We start from the raw sequence: 11,014 nt of genomic DNA on the forward strand, positions 1-11,014 counted from the left end.
TTTGTTAGGGTTTGATCCCTAGTATCCACTATGTTATGAGATTGATGTTGCTATGACTTTGCTATGCTTAATGCTTGTCACTAGGGCCCGAGTGCCATGATTTCAGATCTGAACCTATTATGTTTTCATGAATATATGTGAGTTCTTGATCCTATCTTGCAAGCCTATAGTCACCTATTATGTGTTATGATCCGACAACCCCAAAGTGACAATAATCAGGATACTTCTCGGTGATGACTGTAGTTAGAGGAGTTCATGTATTCACTATGTGTTAATGCGTTGGTCTGGTACTCTATTAAAAGGAGGCGTTAATATCCCTTAGTTTCCATTAGGACCCGCCTGCCACGGGAGGGTAGGACAAAAGATGTCATGCAAGTTCTTTTCCATAAGCACGTATGACTATATTCAGAATACATGCCTACATGACATTGATGAACTGGAGCTAGTTCTATGTCACCCTATGTTATAACTATTACATGATGAATTGCATCCGACATAATTATCCCTCACTGATCCAATTCCTACGAGCTTTTCACATATTGTCCTTTTCTTATTTACTTTACCGTTACTACTGTTACAATTACTACAAAACTGCTATCGTTACTTTTGCCACTATTACCATTGCTATCACACTACTTTGCTACTAAATACTTTGTTGCAGATACTAAGTTATCCAGGTGTGGTTGAATTGACAACTCAACTGCTAATACTTGAGAATATTCTTTGGCTCCCCTTGTGTCGAATCAATAAATTTGGGTTGAATACTCTACCCTTGAAAACTGTTGCGATCCCCTATACTTGTGGGTTATCAAGACTATTTTCTGGCGCCGTTGCCGGGGAGCATAGCTCTATTCTTTGAGTCACTTGGGATTTATATCTGTTGATCGCTATGAAGAACTTGAAAGATCAAAGAACTAAAATTTATCCCTCAACTATGAGGGGAGGTAAGGAACTGCCATCTAGCTCTGCACTTGATTCTCCTTCTGTTATGAGTAGGCTTGCGACACCTAAACCTGCTACTGCTATGAATTATGATATGTCGCATGTTATTGATGATGCCACTTCTGCTATGCATGATACTTATGATGAAACTACTTCTATGCTTGATACTACTGTGCCATTAGGTGAATTTCTTGATGAACAACTTGCTAGGGCTAGGGAGAATGAAATTATTGAAACTGATAATATTGATGATAGTGATGATGAAGGTTCTCCCCCTAAGTATGAATTGCATGTTGTTCCCGAGGGTTATGTTATGGATGAAGAAACTGCTAGGGATTTTCTTGCTTGCAATGATAGATCCGATCTTAAGAAATTATTAGCTAAGCTAAAACAGAAAACTCTGAATGCCAGAATGAAATATGACCCTGCTTTTGCTACTTCACCTATTTTTGTTACTGATAAGGATTATGAATTCTCTGTTGATCCTGAGATTATTACTTTTGTTGAATCTGATCCTTTCTATGGCAGTGAATCTGAAACTGTAGTGGCACATCTCACTAAGTTAAATGATATAGCCACCCTTTTTACTAATGATGAGAAATCTTGCTATTATTATATCCTTAAAATATTTCCTTTCTCATTAAAGGGTGGTGCTAAAACTTGGTTTAATTCTTTTGATCATGGTTGTGTGCGTAGTCCCCAGGATATGATCTATTACTTCTCTGCTAAATATTTCCCTGCTCATAAGAAACAATCTGCCTTGCGGGAAATATATAATTTTGTGCAAATCGAAGAAGAGAGTCTCCCACAAGCTTGGGGGAGGCTTCTCTGATTACTTAATGTTGTGCCTGATCATCCTCTTAAGAAAAATGAAATACTTGATATCTTTTATAACAGACTAACTGATGCTTCCAAGGACCACTTGGATATTTGTGCTAGTTGTGTTTTCAGGGAAAGAACAGTCGATCAAGTTGAATTGTTATTAAATAATATGTTGACAAATGAAAATAATTGGACTCTTCCTGAGCCAATTGAGCCAACTCCTAAGCCTATTCCTAAACCAACTCCGAAGAAGAGGGGTGTTCTATTTCTCAGTCCTGAAGATATGCAAGAGGCAAAGAAATCAATGAAAGAAAAAGGTATTAAAGCTGAAGATGTTAAGAATTTAACTCCTATTGAAGAAATACATGGTCTTAATATACCGCCTGTTGAAGAAACACATTGTCTTGATAACCCGACACGGGTAGTGAAGGTAAATTCTCTCTACAGATATGATAAAGTTGAAATCCCGTCTACTAAATTTGCTAGCCAATGCTTAGATGAATTTGCTGATTTTATGGATAAACAAGCAAATTTCAATGATTATATTAGTAGACAGTTGAAAAATAATTCTTATATGATTGGGCGCTTGAGTGATTATATGTCTAGAGTTAAGGGTGAACTTAAACTCACTAGTAAACATGTTTCTATGGTCACCACTTAAGCTGAGCAAGTACTTAAGGCTCAGAATGAATTGCTAGATGAATTATTATAAACATGATTTTTCTATTAGAGTGGCTACTAGAACTGGTAAAATGACTCAGGAACCTTTGTATCCTGAAGGCCACCCTAAGAGAATTGAGCAAGATTCTCAGAAAAATAATTTAGATGCTCCTAGTTCTTCTAAAAAGAAGAAAAAGAAAGATGATAGGACTTTGCATGCTTCTAGTGAACCTAATGTAGAAACACCTGAGAGTCCTAATGATATTTCTATCTCTGATGCTGAAACACAATCCGGAGATGAACATGAACCCACTGATAATGCTAATAATGATGTTCATATAGATGCTCAACCTAGTAATGACAATGATATAGAAATTGAACCTGCTGTTGATCTTGATAACCCACAATCGAGAAATCAACGTTATGATAAGAGAGACTTTGTTGCTAGGAAGCATGGTAGGGAAAGAGAACCATGGGTTCAGAAACCCATGCCTTTTCCTCCTAAACCATCCAAGAAAAAGGATGATGAGGACTTTGAGCGCTTTGCTGAAATGATTAGACCTATTTTCTTACGTATGCGCTTAACTGATATGCTTAAAATAAACCCTTATGCTAAATACATGAAAGATATCATTACTAATAAAAGAAAAATACCTGAAGCTGAAATTTCCACCATGCTTGCCAAGTATACCTTTAAGGGTGGAATACCTAAGAAACTTGGTGACCCCAGAGTACCCACTATACCATGCTCCATCAAAAGAAATTATATTAAAACTGCCTTATGTGATTTAGGAGCCGTGTTAGTGTTATGCCTCTTTCCTTATACTGTAGACTTGAATTAAGCAAGTTGACACCTACTGAGATATCTTTGCAAATGGCTGACAAATCAACTGCTATACCTGTTGGCATTTGTGAGGACGTGCCTGTTGTTGTTGCAAATGTTACTATCTTAACAGACTTTGTCATTCTTGATATCCCTGAGGACGACAGTATGTCAATTATCCTAGGTAGACCCTTTTTAAACACTGCAGGTGTTGTTATTAATTCCAACAAAGGCAATGTCACCTTTCATGTTAATGGAAATGAGCATACGATACATTTTCCGAGGAAACAACCTCAAGTTCACAGCATAAATTCTATTGGGAAAATTCCATCAATTATATTTGGAGGTTTTGAATTTCTTCTTCCTACTACAAAGGAAAAGTATGATATTCTTGTTATTGGGGATGTTCATATCCTCGTTGAGGTAACATAGTGCCACTTCGAAATTTCTTCAGTTTCATGTGATTCAGAATGAGTTTGTTAATAAGACTTGATCAACCTTGTTAGTGGATTCCTTTTAATGATCATGAGATGGATGAAACTAGAAGGTACAACCTTCTATACCCTCTCTTTACTTTCTGTTATTTAGAAAAAATAAAGTAGAAATATAATATTCTGTCTATTTTCTGAATTATTCATGCAATAAAAAATATCCCAAAAATAGAAGTTCTCCAAATGCCATGCCAATTTAATATGATTTTTTCTGGAATATTTGAGAATATTTGGCACTAAGAACACAGCAGGGGGAGCAAGCACCTGGTCATGAGGGTCCAGGGCGCGCCCCCTGCCTCGTGGGCCCATGGTGGCTCCCCTCCACTTACCCCTGCACCCACACACTCCATCTTCCTCCCAAAAAAATCCCCATCTAGCTCAAGCACGAGTTCCAGCTCATTTTGCTGCGATTTTCGATCTCCTTGCTCAAAGCTCCATACACAAAACTGCTTTGGGAGATTGTTGCTTGGTATGTGACTCCTCCAATGATCCAATTAGTTTTTGTTCTAGTGCTTTATTCATTGCAAATTCTTGCTACCTTGGTGACCCTGTTCTTGAGCTTGCATGTTAAATTTATAAGGTCCCAAGTAATTCTAATGCATGATATAGGCTCTAGGCACTTGTGGGAGTAGTTGCTATTAATCTTGTTTATTTTGATTCACTTTTATTTAGTCACTAAAAATTTCAGAAATATTGCAGAAAAAGAAATATGTTTAGGAAAATGTATCAAGGTGGTTCTTCAAGAAAGAAAGGACCCAGGCTCGCGATACGTGAGCTGGACGACAAACCACCAAGGGAAGCTGACGCACGGCCTTGTGAATGGTCGTTAGAGCCGTTTATGGTAGCAGCAGGTATCAAGGATGAATTCGATGCGTATGTGTGTAATGCTGACCTTGAGGAATTCATGCAAGATAAGTGCCCGCAATATCGATATTTAACTGATTCATTTGCGAGAAGGTTTAAATTTACATCATCGCGCAATTCTCAAAGTGTCATGTTTGATATTTATGATAAATCATATACCATGGACCTAAAAGATTTTACTACCGCTTGCAAACTCCCGCAGTGGTGAAGTGTTAATGAACCAAGTAAATCTGAATATAAAGACTTCTTGCTAATATCACAGTGGGAGAATCTATGGAAATAGAACAAGCTACCATAGGGAGCATTCATTTTCTTGCTATACATTATTTTGCTCTCTTCATTGGTAGATGCATTAATGGTAAAGATGAAGCATGTCGCATGTGTGTTCCTGATCTTTGTGTTCTCAAGAGTGTTGTATTAGGTGATAAACAATACAACTTGGGGGCAATTGTTGCACGTAGGTTGCATCATAATGGTTTAGTTGGAGACTTTTTTGGAGGAATTTATGCAACCCGTGTGGCTAATTATCTTGATATACCTATACATGCAGATGATACGGAGTTGCTTCCTGCTTATTTAGATCATAATGCCATGGTTAGTCATCATTTTCTTGAGAGGAATGAACAATTCCTCCAATATCGACTAATCTTTGATAGATGTCATGTTGTCCATATTACTCTCCCTGCTCCTACCCTTTTTTATTATCAGGAAAAACAAAGATATGTTGTCACCAGGGAGGAGGCAAACGAGTACGAGAGAAGAGCAGAGGCAGCCCGCCACCAGGCTGCAGCTCAGGAGGCAATGGCTGATGCATCTCAGTATGACCCCAGTTACAACTACAGATATCAATCAGGCTACCCATGGCCATAGACCAACTTAGGCCAAAAGCCTAAGCCTGGGGGAGTACATATTCCTCACCGACTTTACATTCATGTTCACACACTCATTTTAGTGTCGGTGCTCATACTCTCTCATTGTACTATCCATGCTAGTTTAATTCCCTTTTCTAGTTTTCTTCTTGTGTGTTTGATAAACCTTAAAGAAATAAAACCCAAAAAAATTAGTTAGTTTAATTTCCATGCCTGTAGTAGAAATAATTAAAAGAAAACTCAAAAATATTTCTCATTCTTCTTTTGCTTGTTGGGAGCTTTCCCGTGTAAATAGTTTTATTTCTTTTCTTTCCTTTGGGGGTCAAGAGTAGAAGACTATAATGAAAATGTTTAGTGGCTCTTATATGCATGATTTTTGATTTAACCAAGAGCTCATATTACCTTGTCTTCTCTCTTGAGTTGAATGCTTGCAGATTCCAGCTTAGTCCAATGTACGTGCACTCTTATTATTATACACATCTTCGGTCGTGCAAGTGAAAGGCAATAATGATGATATATGATGAAATGATTGGGATGAGAGAAGCTGGTATGAACTCGAATTCTCTTGGTTTTGTAAATATGATGAGTTCGTCGTTCCTGATTCAGCCTATTATGAATAAACATGTTTGCAATGACAGTTAGAGATTATAGTTGCTTATGCCATGCTTAATTAGCTGGGAGCTTATAATGGTTTACCTTGCGTGCCAACATGCTATTAAAATAGTTGTGATGTGGTATGATAGGGTGGTATCCTCCTTTGAATGAATTGAGTGACTCGACTTGGCACATGTTCACGCATGTAGTTGAAACAAAAATCAACATAGCCTTCACGATATTTATGTTCATGGTTGATTATATCCTACTCATGCTTGCACTCGGTGTTGATTAATTTTAATGCATGTTCATGACTGTTGTCGCTCTCTCAGTTGGTCGCTTCCCAGTCTTTTGCTATCCTTCATTTGTACTAAGCGGGAATACTACTTGTGCATCCAAACTCCATGAACCCCAAAGTTATTTCATATGAGTCCACCATACCTTCCTATATGCGGTATTTACCTGCCATTCCAAATAATTTGTATGTGCCAAACTCCAAACCTTCAAATGAAATTCTGTTTGTATACTCGAGCAGCTCATGTATCAACTAGGGTTGTCTGTATCTTCCATGCTAGGTGGGTTATTCTCAAGGGGAGTGGACTCCGCTCCTCATTCATGAAAAAATGGTTGTTAACCGGGATGCCCAGTCCCATGATCAAAAAGATCAAAGCAAATCAAAATAATTAAGCAAAACTCCCCCAGGATTGTTGTTAGTTGGAGGCACTCGTTGTTTCGAGCAAGCCATGGATTGATGCTTGTTGGTGGTGGGGGAGTATAAACTTTACCATTCTGTTTGGTAACCACCTATAATGTATGCAGCATGGAAGATATCGAGATCTCATAGTTGTTACGTTGACAGTGAAAGTATATCGCTCAAAATGTTATTCCTCTCTATTTTAAAATCGAGCTCTAGCACCTCTACAAATCCCTGCTTCCTTCTGCGAAGGGCCTATCTATTTACTTTTATGTTGAGTCATCACCCTCTTATTAAAAAGCACCCGCTGGAGAGCACACTGTCATTTGCATGCATTACTATTAGTTTATATTGGGTATGACTTGACTGGATCTCCATTACCATGAATTACAATGTTTAGTCGGTCCTTGATCTTTAAAGGTGCTCTGCATTTATGTTTTGCGGTCTCAGAAAGGGCTAGCGAGATACCATCCTGTTATATCATATTATGATTGTTTTGAGAAAGTGTTGTCATCCGAGTTTTATTATTATTGCTCACTAGCTGATTATGCCATTGATATGAGTAAGCATGAGACTTAAGTGTTATTGTGAATATGGTTAGTTCATAATCTTTGCTTAAAACTTTAATACTGGCTTTACATATTTACAACAACAAGAGCAAATAGAGTTTGTAAAAGTTTTTCTTTATCACTTTCAGTTTATCAACTGAATTGCTTGAGGACAAGCAAAGGTTTAAGCTTGGGGGAGTTGATACGTCTCCAATGCATCTACTTTTCCAAACACTTTTGCCCTTGTCTTGGACTCTAATTTGCATGATTTGAATGGAACTAACATGGACTGACGTTGTTTTCAGCAGAACTGCCATGGTGTTATTTTTGTGCAGAAACAAAAGTTCTCGGAAGACCTGCAAATCCACGGAGATAACTTTTGGAAAATATAAAAAAATTGGCGAAAGAATCAAGGTCAGGGGGCCCACACCCTGTCCACGAGGGTGGGGGCACACCCCCTCCCCCTGGGCGTGCCCCTGTCTCACGGGCCCCCTGATGCTCCACCGCCCTCAACTCCAACTCCATATATTCCGTTTCGTGAGAAAAAAATTAAAGAGGAAGTTTCATCGTGTTTTACGATACAGAGCCGCCGCCAAGCCCTAAAACCTTTTGGGAGGGCTGATCCGGAGTCTGTTCGGGGCTCCGGAGAGGGGGATTCGTCGCCGTCGTCATCATCAACCATCCTCCATCACCAATTTCATGATGGTCACCGCCGTGCGTGAGTAATTACATCGTAGGCTTGCTGGACACTGATGGGTTGGGTGAGATTTACCATGTAATCAAGTTAGTTTTGTTAGGGTTTGATCCCTAGTATCCACTATGTTCTGATATTGATGTTGCTATGACTTTGCTATGCTTAATGCTTGTCACTAGGGCTCGAGTGCCATGATTTCAGATCTAAACCTATTATGTTTTCATGAATATATGTGAGTTCTTGATCCTATCTTGCAAGTCTATAGTCGCCTATTATGTGTTATGATCCAACAACCCCGAAGTGACAATAATCGGGATACTTCTTGGTGATGACCATAGTTTGAGGAGTTAATGTATTCACTATGTGTTAATGCTTTGGTCCGGTACTCAATTAAAAGGAGACCTTAATATCCCTTAGTTTCCATTAGGACCCCGCTGCCACGGGAGGGTAGGACAAAAGATGTCATGCAAGTTCTTTTCCATAAGCACGTATGACTATATTCGGAATACATGCCTACATTATATTGATGAACTGGAGCTAGTTCTGTGTCACCCTATGTTATAACTATTACATGATGAATTGCATCCGACATAATTATCCTTCACTGATACAATGCCTATAAGCTTTTCACATATTGTGCTTTGCTTATTTACTTTATTGTTACTACTGTTACAATTACTACAAAACTGCTATTGTTACTTTTGCCACTATTACCATTGCTATCACACTAATTTGCTACTAAATACTTTGCTGCAGATACTAAGTTATCCAGGTGTGGTTGAATTGACAACTCAACTGCTAATACTTGAGAATGTTCTTTGGCTCCTCTTGTGTCGAATCAATAAATTTGGGTTGAATACTCTATCCTCAAAAATTATTGCGATCCTCTATACTTGTGGGTTATCAACAGCCCGCCGAATCCTTGCCGGCAAACCGACGACGGCGTCTAGAGGACAAACCAGTACCTGCATGCGGCACTGGGGCTTTGTCGGGGCTGCGCGGGGTGCTCCACGACCACTTCATGGGTTGGCGCAGCCACCGATGGCCGAAAACACCAAATCCGGGAACAAAACTGTCGTGGATCTACAGCTTTGCGGCCGGCCGAGGTAGGAGGAAGTGGCGGGCGACAATCTCAGCGCGTGGCGCCTGTCGGCGTGATCCCGACGGCTGGGTATCCGAAATCGTAGGCGGGGGTGGGTGGGGAAAAGCACGGGCTGAAATACCCCCCCCCCCCCCTCCCGCCAACTGCTACCGCTATATACAAGGCACCGACGGGGTGAGGGGAAGAACCGCGGGTTGGGGTGGGAATTTTACCGCGCCCCGCAAAAAGTTTTACAGGTCGGACGTGTTTGCAGGGTCTGATCGGGCAGCATTTTCCGCGCGGACCTGCATTTTTACAGTTATTTTGCGGGTCGGGGCATTATACTGGGTGTCCAAGAGATACTATAAGCTACGCATTTGGATGCATCGTTTTTGCTGGCAGTTACTTGTGTGTACGTGCGGGTCAAGCGTGGACCTTTTTTTGTGCATGCGCGCTTGCATCGTAAAAGCCAGATTTTTCTTAGCGGTACCAAATGCTAGACCTTGCCCAGCGAGGCTATAACCGATTTCCCGTAAATGCCACAGCCTTGCCCGCTGCCGAATCTAGGCCTGAGCATAAAAACCGATGAATTAAAGACCGAACCGAAGCCAAAACTGAATAAACCGAATTATCGGTTTTTAGTGCTACCACAGAAATATTCGGTTTCTACATCTGCTAACCGAATTTAACTCGGTTGGGTACAGTTTTCAGTACGGTTAACCGAAGAAACCGAGAATATGTCACGAGCAGCCAGAGCTTGTGAATAGTTTTCGCGCTAGCCGCATGTGCGCCACTTGTAGCAACCTGGGAGTTTTCCCTTTTTTCGTAAATACGTTTATTCAAAACGTTTTATCTCTTAAACCGTGCGTCCAAATCTCAAACTGTTTTCACTGTTGGATTCCTTGCGTCAAGATCTTTAAAGCTGGATCCCAAGTTGATAGTTTTTGATGAACTTTTTTTACGAAAAAAACGGACGAAAAAACTGAACCGGGAGCATGAGTTTTTTCCCTTTTCAAAAGAGACATGCCCGTGTCTCTCATGAAATCACAACCATACCTCTCGCGGAAGCAAAAAAAAAGGAAACACATTTTTTTCCATTTCCGAGGAGGCACGACTGTGCCTCTCGTGAAAGCACAACCATACCTCACGCGGAAGCAAGAAAAAAAATAGAAAACATGTCTTTTTCGTTTTCGAGAGGCATGGCTGTGCCTCTCGCGGAAGAAAAATCGTGCCTCTCGCAGAAGGAAAAATACAGAAAACCATTTTTTTCCGTTTCCGGGAGGCACGGCCGTGACTTTCAGGAAAGAAAAACCGTGCCCCTTGTGGAAGCAAAACCGTGACTCTCGCGGAAGGGGAAAAAAGAAAACGCGTTTTTTCGCGTAAATTTTTTTTGTCCTAAAGTTAAGGAAGACCAGTGGAAAACTGAGATATTGAAAAAACAAAAAATGGTTTAAAAAGTCGAAAACGCGTGCAGAAAAACAGAAAAACAAAATCCGAAGGGAACACCCAGAGCGTGACACGTAGCGGGCGGCTGAGAGCGCGCCAATTGGCACTGATAGTTGTGAGGTCATGAAGTCGTGCTCCCCGCTGGTAGGGCTCGTGAAGTCATGCTACATCGACAAGATTTTTGCATGGGCCAAGTGAATGACCAGCGTGCAAGGCCCATGTTATCATGGGCTTGTTTTTCGCACACGTTTTCGGCTTTTAAAATGGTTTTTTGGGGTTTTTTTGACATTTTGGTTTTCCACCGGTCTTTCTTAGCTTTCGATAAAAAAAATCATTTTTTTGTGCAAAAAAAGTGTTTTCTTTTCTTTTCCTTTCTTGAGAGTCACGGTTTTGCTTCCGCGAGAGGCACGGGTTTGCTTTCGCGAGAGTCACGGCCGTGCCTCTCGGAAAAAAAATGTTTTCTATTTTTTTTTCCTTTCGCGAGAG

The sequence above is a fragment of the Triticum aestivum genome, chromosome 2B (assembly GCF_018294505.1).
Source record: "Triticum aestivum cultivar Chinese Spring chromosome 2B, IWGSC CS RefSeq v2.1, whole genome shotgun sequence".
NCBI classification, from domain to species: domain Eukaryota; kingdom Viridiplantae; phylum Streptophyta; class Magnoliopsida; order Poales; family Poaceae; genus Triticum; species Triticum aestivum.